We start from the raw sequence: 15,371 nt of genomic DNA, 5'->3' as shown, positions 1-15,371 counted from the left end.
TCGGCAAAATCGCTACAAGTAGACAATCTACCCAGATTCACGAAGTAGCAAAAATAGAGCTCGATTGACTCAAGCTAGGATGCTCCATAATTGCAAACAAAGACATGGATGGATAGAGCACTACAATATTAACAAAACATCCTTACTGATCATCCTCACAAGAGGTACGGATCACTAGGAAACAACATGAACATATGGCAACATGAGATAAATAGATCAAGGACTTAGTGGAAATGCTAAGTCCCTGAAATCAGCATTACCAAGTGCCTCACTTTGCAAGCTTGTGCTAGTCACCACACACATCACAAAAATACATGGGTTGCACCTCTGGAAAGATGGCAAAACTCTTAACAAAACATATGTAGAGCTCAGGGGCATATCATGCACACAATAATCATGGCAAAAATGACAAATATCTAAATGGAGTAGCAGATCTGACAATTATCTCAAGTAGCACTCTTCTAACAGCATTTCGGGCATCAAGATGAACTCAAATGAAAATGACGCAATGGAATGAAATGATGTACTCTCTGAGATGAACATTTTGATATGCTATATGCACAAATCGGATCTACGATGAGAGAGTTATGACATGCCAAAGTTTGCAAATATTTAGGGTTCGGGGATGACAAAGTCAACCGTCTCAAATCTGGATCTGGATCTGGCGCGTATACTGTTCACCGAAGCACGGACTTCGAGGCACCACCGGAGATGGACTTGACAGCCGGCGATTGCCGGAGCTGCGGAGGCCGGCGGAGGGACGCGGGCGCCGGTGGCCGGGGAAGCGGGCGCCGGTGATGGAGGCCGCGGTGGCCGGCGAGCAAGGAGCGGCGGAGGACGGCGGTCGCCGGCGAGGGGCGGCCGCGACGGCGGTCGCCGGCGTCGGTGTCTGCGGTGGCCGGAGCGGCGGAGTAGCAGGGCGGCTCGAGTGGCGCACGACCGCGCGGGGGGGGGGAGGAAGACCCGGGCGGCGGCGGACGATGGGCTCGCGGGGGCCCGACTTGGGCCTCCCGAGCCGGAGCGGTGGGAGGCGGCGCAGGGGGCCACGTGGCAGCTCCTGAGTGGTGGCGGCGATGTGTCCGGCGACGGCGGACGTGTCCGGCCGCGCGGAGAGGAGCGGGGCTAGGGTTAGGGGTGGAATGACCCGAAAATTACGGGGGAGATGCTATTTTATAGGTAGAGGGAGCTAGGAGAGTCCAAATGAGGTGCGGTTTTCGGCCACGCGATCATGATGGAACGCTCTAGATGATGGAGAGGGTTTAGGTGGGTTTTGGGCCAAATTGGAGGGGTGTTGGTCTGCAACACACAGGAGGACTTTTCGGTCCCTCGGTTAACCGTTGGAGTATCAAACGAAGTCCAAATGATACGAAACTTGACATGCGGTCTACCGGTAGTAAACCAAGGCCGCTTGGCAAGTCTCGGTCCAATCCGAAAATGTTTAATCCCCACACACAAAAGAAAGCTAGAAATGACCACCGGAGGAGAACGAAGCGCCGGAATGCAAAACAGACAATGGGGAAAATGCTCGAATGCATGAGATGCACACGTATGCAAATGCAATGCACATGATGACATGATATGAGATGCATGACAACGATAACAACACACGGAGACAAAGACCCGAACCCGAGAAAATAAAATAACTTAACGCCGGAAACGGCAAGAGTTGGAGTACAAATTGGGTAAGTCATATCCGGGGTGTTACAACACTCCACCAATACGAAAGGATCTCGTCCCGAGATCTAGGACTAAAAGAACGCCGAGTATTCAGTACGGAGGTGATCCTCGCGTTCCCAGGTAGCTTCACGGTCGGAATGGTGTGACCACTTGACTTTGAGGAATTTGATTGACTTGTTGCGAGTCTTGTGTTCAGTCTCTTCGAGAATAGCAACGGGGTGCTCACGATAGGAGAGATCTCCTTGGAGCTCAATGTCCTCGAAGTTGACGGTGCGGTCAGGAGTCTTGAAGCACTTTCGGAGCTGGGAGACATGGAACACATCATGAACATTTGCAAAGTTTGAAGGAAGCTCGAGTTGATAGGCGAGATCGCCTCTCTTGCTGACAATCTTGAAAGGTCCCACGTATCTGGGGGCAAGCTTCCCTTTGATACTGAAGCGACGAGTACCTTTCATAGGAGAGACGTGGAGGTAAACATGATCTCCGATCTCAAAAGCCAAATCACGATGCTTACTATCATAGTAGCTCTTCTGGCGGGATTGGGCTGCTTTAAGGTTATCACGAATGACTTTGCACATTTCATCTGCCTCTGTGATTAAGTCATTACCCAAAATCTGACGTTCGCCGGTTTCAGACCAGTTGAGAGGGGTACGACACTTCCTGCCATACAGAATTTCAAATGGGGCCTTGCCCGAACTTGCTTGAAAACTGTTGTTGTAGGAGAATTCAGCATATGGAAGAGAATCCTCCCACTTCATGCTGAAGGAGATCACACAAGCCCTGAGCATATCTTCAAGAATCTGGTTGACATGCTTGACTTGACCGCTAGTTTGAGGATGGAAAGCTGTGCTAAAGCGAATGTTGGTGCCCATGGCCTTCTGAAAAGAATCCCAAAACTTGGAGGTAAAGATGCTGCCACGGTCTGAAGAGATCACCTGTGGAATACCGTGGAGAGAGACAATTCGAGAGGTATAGAGTTCCGCCAATTGAGCTGCAGTGATCGACTCTTTGATAGGCAGAAAGTGAGCCACTTTGGTGAGTTTGTCGATGACAACGAATATAGCATCATTGCCACGCTTGGACTTTGGAAACCCAGTCACGAAGTCCATCTCAATGTGGTCAAACTTCCATTCTGGAATGGCAAGAGGTTGGAGGAGACCAGCTGGCCTTTGGTGTTCTGCCTTCACTCTTCTGCAGACATCACATTCATTCACGAATTGAGCAATCTCGCGCTTCATGCGAGTCCACCAATAAGCCTGCTTGAGGTCCTGATACATCTTCGTGCTCCCAGGGTGGATGGAGAGGAGAGAATTGTGAGCCTCGTTCATGATCACTTTACGAAGTTCACCTTTGGGCACAACAATACGATCCTCGAAGAAGAGAGTATCCTTGTCATCAAGGCGGTAGCACTTGTACTTGGGTTGACTCTTGGCAATCCCAATCTTCACCTTTTTCACCATAGCATCAAGAAGCTGGGCTTGGCGAATCTGGTCTTCCAAGGTAGGAGAGACTTGAAGGTTGGCGAGGAAACCTTGAGGAACAACTTGCAGATTAAGTTTGCGGAAAGCTTCACAAAGCTCGGGTTGATAAGGCTTGAGAATAAGACTGTTGCAATAAGCTTTCCTGCTCAAAGCGTCAGCAATCACATTGGCCTTGCCTGGAGTATACTCGATACTCGGATTATACTCTTGAATCATTTCGACCCATCGAGTTTGCCTGAGGTTGAGATTAGGCTAGGTGAAGATGTACTTGAGACTCTTGTGGTCAGTGAAGATGTCCACTTTTCTTCCCAATAGAAGATGTCTCCAAGTCAAAAGATCATGCACAACTGCCGCCAACTCGAGATCATGAGTGGGGTAGTTCTTCTCATTGGGCTTCAATTGGCGAGAGGTATAAGCAACAACTTTCTTCTCTTCCATCAACACTGCGCCAAGACCTTGGAGAGAGGCATCACAAAAGACCTCATACGGTTTGGATTCATCAGGCGGAGTCAGAACTGGAGCAGTGATCAATTTCTCTTTCAAAGTGTTGAAAGCAATGTCACACTCCGGAGACCAAACGTACTTGACGTGCTTCCGGAGAAGATTAGAGAGAGGCTTCGCGATCTTAGAAAAGTTTTCAACGAATCTTCGGCAATAACTTGCGAGACCGAGGAAGCTACGGAGTTGCTTCACGTTCTGAGGAGGTTCCCAATTCACAATTGCAGACACCTTCTCAGGATTCACCGCAATGCCCTTGGCAGAGATGATATGACCAAGATAAAGAACCTCATCGAGCCAAAATTCACACTTGGAGAACTTGGCGTAGAACTTGTGTTCCCTCAACTTATCGAGCACCAAACGCAAGTGCTTGGCATGATCTTCCTTGTTCTTCGAGAAAACCAGAATGTCGTCGAGATAGACCAAAACGAATTCATTGGTGTAGGCGTTGAAGATGAAGTTCATCATGCGAGAGAACGTTGGAGGAGCGTTGACGAGGCCAAAAGACATGACAGTGTATTCATATGAACCATAGCTTGTCCTGAAAGCCGTCTTGGGAATATCTTGCTCACGGATTCGAATCTGATGATAACCCATACGGAGATCAAGCTTGGAGAATACTTGGGCACCTTTGAGTTGTTCGAACAGCTCATTGATGTTGGGAAGTGGGTATTTGTTCTTGATGGTCTTCTTGTTCAATGGACGGTAATCAACACAAAGTCGGTCCATTCCATCCTTCTTCTTCACAAAAAGAACACCACAACCCCACGGAGAAGAACTAGGCTGGATGAGACCCATTCTCTCTTGAATATCGAGTTGCTTCTTCAGCTCCTTCAACTCTTCAGGTCCAAGCTTTTAAGGACGCTTGCACACGAGTTCTGTGCCAGGCTCAAGATCAATAACGAATTCAACTGGCCGGTGCGGAGGCATTCCTGGAAGCTCTTCTGGAAAGACGTCTTGATATTCGCAAACAACTAGAATTTGCGAGATGGCATCGAGTTCACCCTTCTCATTGAGAGAAAACAGATGGACGGTATTATCCCGAGCGGCAAAGACAATTACATCCTCACACGAATGAGTCAATTGAATCTGCCTGGCAGCACAATCAAGCTGAGCCTTGTTCTTAGAAAGCCAATCCATCCCGAGAATAAGATCAATATCTGAGTTACCAAGAACCATTGGAGAAGCCAGAAATTTGAAATCACCCATCAAGATAGAAATTTGAAAGAACCTGGCTCTGATACCAACTTGTAACACCCTCGATGCGACTATATCTCCCACGTGTCGAGGCACGACTTAGAGGCATAACCGCATTGAAGGCATATGTCGCAAGTTAGGCAATCTTCACAACATCCCATGTAATATAGATAATAAAAGGGGAGATAACATAGTTGGCTTACACTCGCCACGTCAACCAAGTACATAAATAACATTACATCATCCAAACACTCATGGTCCGACTACGGCGCCAAAATAAAAGATAACCCAACATGCGACACGGTCCCGATCACCCCCAACTAGGCACCACTACTGATCATCAGGAAAGGAAACATAGTATTGTTGAGAGTCTTCGTCGAACTCCCACTTGAGCTCGAGCGCGTCACCTGGAGCGGAATCATCAGGCCCTGCATCTGGTGTAATAGTAATCTGTGAGCCACACGGACTCAGCAATCTCGCACCCTCGCGATCAAGACTATTTAAGCTTATAGGTAAGGCAAGGTAAATATGTGGAGCTGCAGCAAGCGGCTAGCAAATATGGTGGCTATCCTGTTCGCAAAAGAGAGCGAGAAGAGGAGGCAAAGCGCGAGCGAGAAACTAGAGAGCAACCTGCGCAAGCATTACTCCAACACCGTGTCCACTTCCCGGACTCCACCAAGAAGAGGCCATCACGGTAACACACTCAGTTGATTCATTTTAATTAAGTTAAGGTTCAAGTTATCTACAACCGGACATTAACAAATTCCCATCTGCCCATAACCGCGGGCACGGCTTTCGAAAGTTCAAATCCCTGCAGGGGAGTCCCAACCTAGCCCATGACAAGCTCTCACGGTCAACGAACGAATAGACCTCCTCCCGAGACGTTCCGATCAGACTCGGTACCTCGGTTCTTCAAGACACTTCGACAGGTTAAAACAAGACTAGCAACACCGCCCGAATGTGCCGACAAATCCCAATAGGAGCTGCACATATCTCGTTCTCAGGGCACACTTAGATTGTCCAAACTTCCGGTAGGCCAGCCCAGAGTTTCCCCTGGTGGCCACCGGCGGCTGAAGAGGTGGACCAAGACTCAGAGGAGCACTGGCCCGGGGGGGTTTAAAATAAGATGACCCTCGGGCTCCGGAAACCCAAGGGAAAAAGAGGCTAGGTGGCAAATGGTAAAACCAAGGTTGGGCATTGCTGGAAAATCTTTAATCAAGGTGAACTATCAAGGGGTTCCCATTATAACCCAACTGCGTAAGGAACGCAAAATCCGGGAACATAACACCGATATGACGGAAACTAGGGCGGCAAGAGTGGAACAAAACACTAGGCGAGAGGCCGAGCCTTCCACCCTTTACCAAGTATATAGATGCATTAAGATAACAAGATAATATAATGATATCCCAATAAGTAAATAAATGTTCCAACAAGGAACGGCCTCCAATCTTCTCCTGCAACTAGCAACGCTATAAGAGGGGCTGAGCAAAGCGGTAACATAGCAAATCAACGGTTTGCTAGGACATGGTGGGTTAGAGGTTTGACATGGCAATTTGGGAGGCTTGAAAGCAAGTGGTAGGCATCGTAGCATTGGCATAGCAAAAGAGCGAGCATCTAGCAAAGCAAAGATAGTAGTGATTTCGAGGGTATGATCATCTTGCCTGCAAAGTTGTCAGAGTTGACTGGATCCTCGAAAGCAAACTCAACGGGATCCTCGTTAGCGAACTCGTCTCTCGGCTCTACCCGGCTCTACCCAAACAAGACAAACAAGCAAAACAAGGACACAATCAACCACGTGCAAGGATCAAACAATATATGCAAGATGTATGCTATGCGGATGCGATGCGGATGCATATGCAAGATTTGACAAGGAATGCATGAAACCTGGCCTCAACTTGAAATCAAGGTGCACTGAAAGATGAGATGAAATCGCTTGAAAACGATATAAAGAACGCCGAAACGGAGTTACGGTTTGGAAATGGCACGCAATTCAAATATGACCACGTTCTACGATTTACAACGAGTAGCCATCTGAATGCAAAGAGATGAACAAGCTACAACACCCAAACATGGCAACAAAATACATGGCAGGATGCATTCAAGATGCTTAACAAAAGTCTAGCACTGAGCTACGGCCAATTCATCCATTATCAGGTTCAAAAAAGCATGGCAAAAATGCATATGGTAAATAGATTTCAGACTTAGTGAAATTAACACTTGTCTGGAATTTTAGATCAGGTAGCACACTTCGTAGCAACAAAACTACATGCTACAAGGCCTGAACATGGCAAAGTAAAGCATGGCATAGAGCTGCTCAAAGAGCTTAACAAAAGTCCCTTAGTGACCTTGAGCCAAAAGGGATCAAAAATACAATTGCAAGCATGTGAACATGGCAAAAACATAAAAAACATAATCAGTTCTCAGACTTAGTGAAAACTGGAGCATGCTGAAAACAGATATCAAGTAGGCATGTTTACGAGCTCGATGCACTCACTACGGAGCAATTCATGATAAACTAAGAATACACCCATCAAGAATACACAAAATACAAGCTAGACATGGCAAGAACAATAACATAGCATGCACGGATCAACTACAACATCCTCGGCAAAATCGCTAACAAGTAGACAATCTGCCCAGATTCACGAAGTAGCAAAAACAGAGCTCGATTGACTCAAGCTATGGTGCTCCATAATTGCAAACAAATACATGGATGGATAGAGCACTACAATATTAACAAAACATCCTTACTGATCATCCTCACAAGAGGCACGGATCACTAGGAAACAACATGAACATATGGCAACATGAGATAAACAGATCAAGAACTTAGTGGAAATGCTAAGTCCTTGAAATCAGCATTACCAAGTGCCTCACTTTGCAAGCTTGTGCTAGTCACCACACACATCACAAAAATACATGGGTTGCACCTCTGGAAAGATGGCAAAACCCTTAACAAAACATATGTAGAGCTCAGGGGCATATCATGCACACAATAATCATGGCAAAAATGACAAATATCTAAATAGAGTAGCAGATCTGACAATTATCTCAAGTAGCACTCTTCTAACAGCATTTCATGCATCAAGATGAACTCAAATGAAAATGATGCAATGGAATGAAATGATGTACTCTCTGAGATGAACATTTTGATATGCTATATGCACAAATTGGATCTACGATGAGAGAGTTATGACATGCCAAAGTTTGCAAATATTTAGGGTTCGGGGATGAAAAAGTCAACCGTCTCGAATCTGGATCTGGATCTGGCGCGTATACTGTTCACCGGAGCACGGACTTCGAGGCACCGCTAGAGCTGGACTTGACAGCCGGCGACTGCCGGAGCTGCGGAGGCCGGCGGAGGGACGCGGGCGCCGGTGGCCGGGGCGGCGGGCGCTGGTGATGGAGGCCGCGGTGGCCGGCGAGCAAGGAGCGGCGGAGGACGGCGGCCGCGACGGAGGTCGCCAGCGTCGGTGTCTGCGGCGGCCGGAGCGGCGGAGTAGCAGGGCGGCTCGGGCGGCGCACGACCGCGCGGGAGGAGGAGGAAGACCCGGGCGGCGGCGGACGATGGGCTCGCGGGGGCCCGACTTGGGCCTCCCGGGCCGGAGCGGTGGGAGGCGGCGTAGGGGGCCACATGGCAGCTCCTGAGTGGTGGCGGCGATGTGTCCGGCGGCCGGCGGACGTGTCCGGCCACGCGGAGAGGAGCGGGGCTAGGGTTAGGGGTGGAATGACCCGAAAATTACGGGGGAGATGCTATTTTATAGGTAGAGGGAGCTAGGAGAGTCCAAATGAGGTGCGGTTTTCGGCCACGCGATCGTGATCGAACGCTCTAGATGATGGAGAGGGTTTACGTGGGTTTTGGACCAAATTGGAGGGGTGTTGAGCTGCAACACACACGAGGCCTTTTCGGTCCCTCGGTTAACCGTTGGAGTATCAAACGAAGTCCAAATGATACGAAACTTGACAGGCAGTCTACCGGTAGTAAACCAAGGCCGCTTGGCAAGTCTCGGTCCAATCCGGAAATGTTTAATCCCCACACACAAAAGAAAGCTAGAAATGACCACCGGAGGAGAACGAAGCGCCGAAATGCAAAACGGACAACGGGGAAAATGCTCGAATGCATGAGATGAACACATATGCAAATGCAATGCACATGATGACATGATATGAGATGCATGACAACGATAACAACACACGGAGACAAAGACCCGAACCCGAGAAAATAAAATAACTTAACGCCGGAAACGGCAAGAGTTGGAGTACAAATTGGGTAAGTCATATCCGGGGTGTTACATTCATCATCTTTCTTTTTAGTTGAGTTAGGTGGAAAGGGCATTGGTTTTTGAACCCATGGTTCTCTTTCCTTACCGTGTTTTCTAGCAACAATGTCTCTTTTATCATATCTTTTATTCTTGGGTTGTTGCTTATCAAGATCAACTGTTGGTTCTATCTCAATATCATTGTTTGGTTCTTTATTGTTTGTTTGAGTATCTTCACGAACCTCATCATTATCTTTTTCATTATCAGAAGGTGAGTGCTAATTACCAGATTGAGTTTCAACATCAGAGATAGAAGCTTCATTTTCATTATCAGGAGGTTTTTCTACTTCAAGTTCACTAGAGGCATGCAAAGTCCTATCATTTTTCTTCTTATTTTTCTTTTTAGAATGACTATGTGCATCAGCGTTAACCCTTTGAGAGTCTTGTTCAATTCTTTTTGGGTGTCCCTCATGATAAAGTGGTTCTTGAGTCATCCTACCTCCTCTAGTCATTAATCTAACAACATGATCATTGATATTACTATTCGTCTCATCTACCAACTCTCTTTGAGATTTAGCAACTTGTTCTAACTGAGTTTGAACCATAGAATCATGCTCCCCCACACCTCTAACATCATTTGAGATTCTAAATAACAAGTCACTCAAGCGAGCAGTCATATCAGAATCGTCTTTCAATTGTTTCATAACATTTGCATTGAAGTGATCTTGCTTTCTAATGTAATATTAAAACTCATAAAGGCATTCGCTAGGGTGCATATCATGAGAACTATCATTATCATTGAATTTAATTAGAGAATTACCTCTACCACCTTAGGTGGTGGTGGTGTATCAAGCCCATGTATTTCTTCAATAGGAGGTCAATTTTTGACATCCTCGGCTTTAATACCTTTTTCTCTCATAGATTTCTTTGCCTCTTGCATATCTTCAGGACTGAGATATAAGATACCCCTCTTCTTCGAAGTGGGTTTAGGCAGTGGTTCAGGAAGAGTCCAATCATCATAATTTTTCAATATGTTACTCAATAAATTCTTCAACTTGCCCAATAGTTCATTCCCTGAAAACACAACTAGCACAGCTATCTAGGAAATCCATCCCCTCGTCTTAGAGGGAAAAATCTTAGTCTTAGCATCCTTCAGATTCTTCATAGTGATACTTTGATAATAATCTCAAGTGACTCAACAAATATAGCTATGCTCCCCGGCAACGGCGCCAGAAAAAGGTCTTCATAACCCACAAGTATAGGGGATCGCAATAGTTTTCGAGGATAGAGTATTCGACCCAAATTGATAGATTCAACATAGGGGGAGCCAAAGAATATTTGCAAGTATTAGCAACTGAGTTGTCAATTCAATCACACCTGGAGATTAATTATCTGTAGCAAAGTGATCAGTAGCATAGTAGTATGATAGCTTTGATAGTAGTGGTAGCAGCAACAGTAACGGTAACAATGATAGTAATAGTTTTGTAGCAGTGATAATAGTAGTAGCAGAATTAGTAACTTAGCAAGATCAATATGTAGGAAAATCATAGGCATTGCATCGGTGATTTGTTGGATGATATTCATCATATAACAGTCATAACCTAGGGCGATACGACACTAGCTCCAATTCATAAATATAATGTAGGCATGTATTCCGTAAATAGTCATACATGCTTATGGAAAGAACTTGCATGACATCTTTTGCCCTACCCTCCCGTGGCAGCGGGGTCCTCTTGGGAACTAAGGGATATTAGGGCCTCCTTTTAATAGAGAACTGGAACAAAGCATTAACACACGATGACTACATGAACTCATCAAACTATGGTCATCACCGGGAAGTATCCCGACTAATGTCACTCCACGGTTGCCGGATCATAACACGTAGTAGGTGACTATAACTTGCAAAATCAGATCTAGAACATAGATATAATGATGATAACATAAACGGTTCAGATCTGAAATCATGGCACCTGGGCCCAAAGTGACAAGGATTAAGCATGGAAAAGTCATAGCAACATCAATCTCAGAACATAGTGGATACTAGGGATCAAGCCCTAACAAAACAAACTCGATTACATGATGAATCTCATCCAACTCCTCTACAACCAACGAGCCTACGAAGGAATTACTCACTCCCGATGGAGAGCATCATGGAATTGGCGATGGAGGAGGGTTGGTGATGACGAAGACCGAAGATTCCCCTCTCTAGAGCCCCAAGCGGACTCCAGATCTGGCCTCCCAATGTAGAACAGGAGGTGACGGCGGCTCCGTCTCGTGAAACACGATAATTCTTCCTCCCTCATTTTTTCTGGAAATATGTGATTTTATAGCGTCGGCTTCAGGGGATGCGGGGCCACCAGGTGGGGATAACCTACCTAGGCTCGCGTGGAGGGGGTGACGGTGTCCTAGACCAGGGGGTACTCACCACGTCGTCTCCCGATCAGTTGGATTGGGCCGAGGACCGCCATGACCGTTTACTCATGGGCTAGTTTGGACAGCCGATGTATACACGAGGAAGATTCCACAAGACTTGGTGATCAATACAAGGACTCCTCTCCACCGACGTATTCAACTAGGACTCTTGTTATCCTAGGCCTCTAGTACATTATATAAGCTGAGGCCTGGCTAGTCAATAGGGATATGCTAGATCATTATGACATTATTCATCATACCCTCGGGTTTTAGACCACAATATATTATCTCGAGGTAGATCAACTCTGTACTTGATACTCCATCATTATAAACAAGAGCAGGATGTAGGGTTTTACCTCCATCAAGAGGGCCCGAACATGGGTAAAACATTATCTCCTTCGTTCCTGTTACCATTGATCCAAGAATCCACAGCTCGGGACCCCCTACCCCGAGATCTATCGGTTTTGACACCGACAGCGGGGCGCGCCCTGGTGGGTTGTGCCCACCCAAGTGTCCCCCTTCGGTGGTTCTTGGCTCCAGTAATTCTCTTTTATTGAATAAAAAATCCTCGCAAAGTTTCGTTCCAATCCGAGAACTTACATTTCTGCACAAAAACAATACCATGGTAGTTCTACTAAAAACAGCGTCAGTCTGGGTTAGTTTCATTCAAATCATGCAAATTGGAGTCCAAAACAAGAGGAAAAGCGTTAGGAAAAGTAGATACGACGGAGACGTATCAAGTGGATATGGTGATGTTGAAGATGTTGATGGAGATTTCCCTCCCCAAGATGGGAGAGTTGTTGGTGATGATGATGACGATGATCTCCCCCTCTGGGAGGGAAGTTCCCTCGGTGGAATCGCTCCGCCGAAGGGCAAAAGTGCTCCTGCCCAAGTTCCGCCTCGAGACGGCAACGCTTCATCCCGAAAGTCCTCTCCTTATTTTTTCTAGGTCAAAATGACTTATATACCAGAAGATGGGCACCGGAGGCGGGCCGAGGAGGGCATAACCCACTAGGGCGCGCTTGGGGGCCCTGGCGTGCCCAGGTGGGTTGTGCGCACCTGGTGGGCCTCCTCTGGTAGTTATTTGCTCCAATAATTCTTATATATTCCATAAAAAATCTCTGTGAAGTTTCAGCTCATTTGGAGTTGTGCAGAATAGGTGGCCTGACGTAGCCTTTTCAGGTCCAGAATTCCAGCTACCGGTATTCTCCCTCTTTGTGTGAACCTTTCATATTATGAGAGAAAAGGCATTATAATTACTCCATAAAGCATTATTATGCATAAAAACATCATAAATAACAGCAGGAAAACATGATGCAAAATGGACGTATCACAAGTACATGCTCCAGTGCACCAAAGTTTGTTGAAAAATCACATGTGTGTCTTTGGGTGAATTTATAGGTCCCTTGCAAGAAATGGGATTGAAACTCAAACATCTGGGCATCGTGGCTCAGCCGGAAACATTGAGAAACTTGGTTTTTAAATTCCTGTAAATCCAAAACATGTATGAAAATCATGAAACTTGGTATGGTGTCATGATATGGCACCAACATGTTGTGGTAAATTTTTTGGCCGAATTGGGACAAGCTTTGGTATAAGATTCTTGCAAACCGGAGCTTCTCTCAAGAAGGCTCATGGTTCTGAGAGGGAACGTGTCACCTTCGTGTGCGAAACGACATACACTGCCTTTTCCCACCTTGATTTTTTATAGAGGCAACATAGACCAATAGGAGTTTTGTGCTAAATTTTGGAATTATTCCGGCTTCGTTTGGCCTTTTTATACATTAATTGAGTTTCTAGGCATTTAATGCACATAATTCAAATTTGTGCTACAAGCACATGCTCCAGTGCACCAAAGTTGGTTCGAAAATCATTTATGTGTACTTGGGTGAATTTCTAGGTCCCATGCAAGAGATGAGAATGGAATTCAAACATCTGGGCATCGTGGCTTGGCCGGAAACATCGAGAAACTTGGTTTTTAAACTTCTGTAAATCCAAAACTCGCCTAAAAATCATGAAACTTGGCATGGTGTCATGACATGGCACCAACATGTTGTGGTATTTTTTTGTCCGATATGCGAAGGCGCACACAATAACAGCCAACAAAGTCAGTTTGGAACAAGTGTTGTCACATTGCAATCGGAAACACAAGTATTATTGAAACCATGGGCGTTCTACTTACCATTTACGTACCACCACGCATCCCCTCTATTTTATTGTCTATGAGGCATCATGTGTGGCATCTCTTTGAGTATGGGTGGCGTGCGATCAGACCCCTACGCATGCTTTTCGGGAGGAGAGCCCTTTGATCTCCATCCGCCGCCCACCTCTCTCCCAACGTCTCCATTAATGGCGCCCAAGCCACTGTTTTATGCTATGGTACGTCTCACTCGACTGAGATTTAAGAAGAAAAAGAAAATTTGGCACGGATATTGATGTAAGATCTGACGGACATATAGCATTGACTTCGACTTATAGCAAGATTGGTATGAATATATAAGGATGATGACAGTGAATAATAATTGTCTTACATATTTAGGAAGATAACTAAAAAGCCACATGCGACAATGCCCGGAATACACAAGGGCAAAAGAAGAAGAAAGATGTAGACAACAATCTGGCTCGCTAATCTCTACTTTCTTGATGCGTTGCTGCAGGCCGCGGAGACTAGTTCTCATGGAGAGTGGCGATGAGCTCTTTCGTGTTCTCAATACGCTGCTTGAGAGCATCCACGGATTCCTCCATCAGCCTTCCTCGCTCGATGCGGAGCATGGCATTCTCGTCCATAAGTTTCTTGATGATGACGTTCGTCTTCTACAACAAGGCAGTGGTCTCCATGTACTGCTTCGTTGTCCCGGTGATCTTCACCCTCAGCAGGTCCCGCTCGGTGCAGAGTTTCACCTTGTCCTCCCCTATTCCCTGGATGACGCTGGTAGCATTTTGAAATGTGGCATTCATCTCATCCTGCAGCTTCATCCAGCAAGAGATCTTATCCATCAGGTCATCGAGCATAGCGCACACGTGCATGTGAGAGTCCTCGCCTGCCTGCGATACATTTTCCCAGACCGCTGTGGTGCAGGAGGACCTCTCTGCTACATTCGCGGCATGGCGGGACATCTCTGCTGCTTCCGCGGCGTGTCCAGACCAGTCTGCTGCATTGACGGTGTGGCAGGACCTCTGTGTTGCTTCGGCGGCACGGCGGGGCCTTTGTGCTGCTACGGCAGCGCGGTGGGACATGTTTGATGCTTTCGCGACAAGGTGGGACATCTCTCGTGCTTCTGCTTCCATGCTCGCCTCTCCCTGGTAGTAATCTCTTGACCCAGAACTCATGCGGGCCATGGCAGACGAAAGGGAACGACGATGAAAGACTTGTTTGTTTTTCTGGATGAGGAGTTGAGGAGGAAAGTGCAGTCATCTTGGAGTAGGTAGTATTTATAACTGAGTACTAATACGCTCCTAAGTGGGAAACCGTTTAGGTTTTGATCGGCGTGAACAGGTATGCAATTAAATATAGCGTGCTAGTATTTTGGAATGTGACGGGACGGAATCTCATAATTTATTGGCGCTTCTAGTTTTGAAGTGCAACACTATTCCCGAATGGTGTAATGCGGGCACGCGTTCTCAGCCGCGTACGTGGCGTTTGCACCATAGGGTGCACCGCAATAGGCGATGTTAGCACACGTCTTGTTCCATCAACCGTGCGCGCTCGTTATTACTATCGTGCATGCTTCTTTTAATTAGAATGTGAGACCGTCTATCACACACTGAAGGAAATATGCCCTAGAGGCAATAATAAAGTTGTTACTTATATTTCCTTATATCATGATAAATGTTTATTATTCATGCT

This window comes from Triticum urartu, chromosome 2, assembly GCF_003073215.2.
Source record: "Triticum urartu cultivar G1812 chromosome 2, Tu2.1, whole genome shotgun sequence".
NCBI classification, from domain to species: Eukaryota; Viridiplantae; Streptophyta; class Magnoliopsida; order Poales; family Poaceae; genus Triticum; species Triticum urartu.
Note: the sequence above shows the minus strand (reverse complement) of the source record.